The sequence below is a fragment of the Chrysochloris asiatica genome, unplaced genomic scaffold (assembly GCF_000296735.1).
Source record: "Chrysochloris asiatica unplaced genomic scaffold, ChrAsi1.0 scaffold00445, whole genome shotgun sequence".
NCBI lineage: Eukaryota > Metazoa > Chordata > Mammalia > Afrosoricida > Chrysochloridae > Chrysochloris > Chrysochloris asiatica.
The window spans coordinates 35,084-37,690 of record NW_006408963.1 but is presented as its reverse complement, the minus strand read 5'-3'; the positions used below and the strand labels follow the sequence as shown (position 1 = coordinate 37,690).

General features: G+C 39.4%; 1 pseudogene; it reads right to left on the bottom strand.

The window, feature by feature from the left end:
- Nucleotides 1-366: 366 nt before the first annotated feature.
- LOC102830964 lies at nucleotides 367-1,333 on the bottom strand (annotated as a pseudogene).
- Between the last annotated feature and the right edge of the window lie 1,274 nt (nucleotides 1,334-2,607).

Here is a 2,607-nt window from a genome sequence, read left to right as displayed (position 1 = left end):
CTTTACCATGGCAAAGTCTAAAGACTGGGCAAAGGAGATGAGGTACTGAATACCACTCTCATAAAAGTAATCAATTTCTCTCTTTCTGCTGCATGAGGAACAAAGAATTCAAACAGAGAAATTATTCTGTCTGGGCAACCATAAAATCTGTCAGAACAAATAGATATAGTCCCTGTTATACTTCCAGAGCATTATTTTGTACATGTTAAAAACAAAACAAAGCAAAAAAACCTTCAAAAGGAAAAATGAGTTATTTAGCCTTGTGACTATTTTCAAATAAATTTTCTTGAGTTTCTGTGATAAGTTCTTCAAGCAATTCAACTTTTCAAACAGAATTGTCACTCAATAGTCCTTTTGACAAGGGATCTATCCCACAGTTACAAAGCGGCTTTCGCCTTTATTGAAGGTGGGAGTGGCTCTTTGTTCCTTCAGAATCCCAAATTGCTCATTCAAAGTCATCCCTGTCTGGTTTTTTGTTTGTTTGTTTTTAAATACAATTTATGGCAAATTGTAGGGGGACACCTTTAGGAACTTTCCATCAGATTGCTCCCGTTTTGCCAAGAATGAGGGCCCAGAGGTGCGAGTTAATTGTGATTTCTGAGTTACTGGGCATTGAACTGCTCCAGGATTGTCAATGGATAACAGTCACAATTCATGCATTTGGGGTGGAAGTCCTCCATTGACGAGTTCTCATTGCTACTGCATCGTCTAGCAGTTGTTCTGTGTTCAACTGGGCCTGAACCTTTAGGCCTCTTCTGAAAAGAAAAGTTGCCTGACGAGTATCTTTCTGATGGCTTAATTTACTTTCACTCCTGGTAAAGTTAGCTGGAACGTTATTTTTTTCTGTTTAACTGGTTAGGCCTCTTGAGAACCGCAACTGGTTTTCTCTGCACTTCATTTTGTCTCAGAAGGTCTGTCTTCCTTTGTAGCACTGGAAAGTAACACTCTATATTCTTGTCACTTAAAGGTGGGGATTCATAGGACTTATTTCTTTCTGAATTCCAGTTGTTTTTCTGGCTGCAGGGCCAGTGATAAGTCCATAAGGACGTCTCCTTCCAGGCATTACTCTTCCTCTATGGCTCAGACTATTTTTACCAAAACCAGAATTCTGTTGAATTCCCCACCGTACTCTCATCATGAATTGTTGGGCACCACTTTGCTGGAGTCTTCTGTTTAGTCTTGGAAAATTCTGCTTCTTTCCTTCTTCTTGATTCAATTTGATGATGTCATCCAAAGACATATCAATTTTGTCAAGGCTTTCATTGCTGTGGGCTTTCGAAGGTGGCGACAGTCTCGCTGTGGCTCCCATTAACAGGGTACCAAACCAGCTCATGGCTGGAGCTGTCACACTGGAAGAGTCAACGGGAAAGGCCAGAGACTGAGGCCTCCCTCCTCCCACTCACACACGAAGCCTAGCTGCACCAGCAAATACCCTTTTTTAAACAGAATGAAAGATGACTGTACACATGGACTTCTTCAGATGAAATGCACAGAAATCAAATTGACTACATTTGTGGGAAGAGACAGTGGAAAAGTTCCACATCATTAGCCAAAACAAAGCTGGAACAGACTGCGGAACAGACCATCAATCGTGCTTAAGCAAGTTCAGGCTGAAGCTGAAGAAAATTAAAACCAATCCAGGAGAGCCAAAATATGACCTTGAACACATCCCACCTAAATTTAGAGATCATCTCAAGAACAGATTTGATGTATTAGACACTAATGACCGAAAACCAGAAGAGTTGTGGATGACATCAAGAACATCATACAGGAAGAAAGCAAAAGGCCATTAGTAAGACAGGAAAGAAAGAAAAGTCCAAAATGCAAGTCAGAAGAGACTCTGAAACTTGCTCTCCAGTGTAGCCATGCTAAAACATCTGGAAGAAATGAGGAAGTAAAAGAGCTGAGCAGAAAGTTTCAACGGGCAGCTTGAGAAGACAAAATCAAGTATTATAATGAAATGTGCAAAAAACTGAAGGGAGAAAAAGAAAAGAACATGCTCAGCATTTCTCAAGCTGAAAGAACTGAAGAAAAAATTCAAGCCTCAACTTGCAATATTGAAGGATTTTATGGGAAAAATATTGAACAATGCAAGAAACATCAAAACAAGATGGGAAGAATACACACTGGTCAATAGCCATTCATTTCGAGAGACACCACATGATGAAGAACTGATGGTAATAAAGCAAGAAGTCCAAGCTGCATTGAAGGTATAGATGAAAAACAAGGCTCATGGAATTCATGGACTATAAATTGAAATGTTTCAACAAACTGATAACCGTCACTCCTCTCTGTCAAAAATATTTGAAGACAGCTACTTGTTCAATGGATTGAAAGAGATCTATATTTGTGCCCATTCCAAAGACAGGTTACCCAAGGGAGTGTGGAAATTATTGATCAGCATCATTAATTTCATACGCAAAGAAAATTTTGCTGAAAACCATTCAGAAATGGTTGCAATAACACATTGATAAGGAGATGTCAGAAATGCTTGCCAGATTCGTACGAGGACATAGGATGAGGGCTATCATTGCTGATATCAGGTGGATCTTGGCTGAAAACAAAACAGACTAAAAGAAATCAAGTGATATATTGCATTAGATAAAT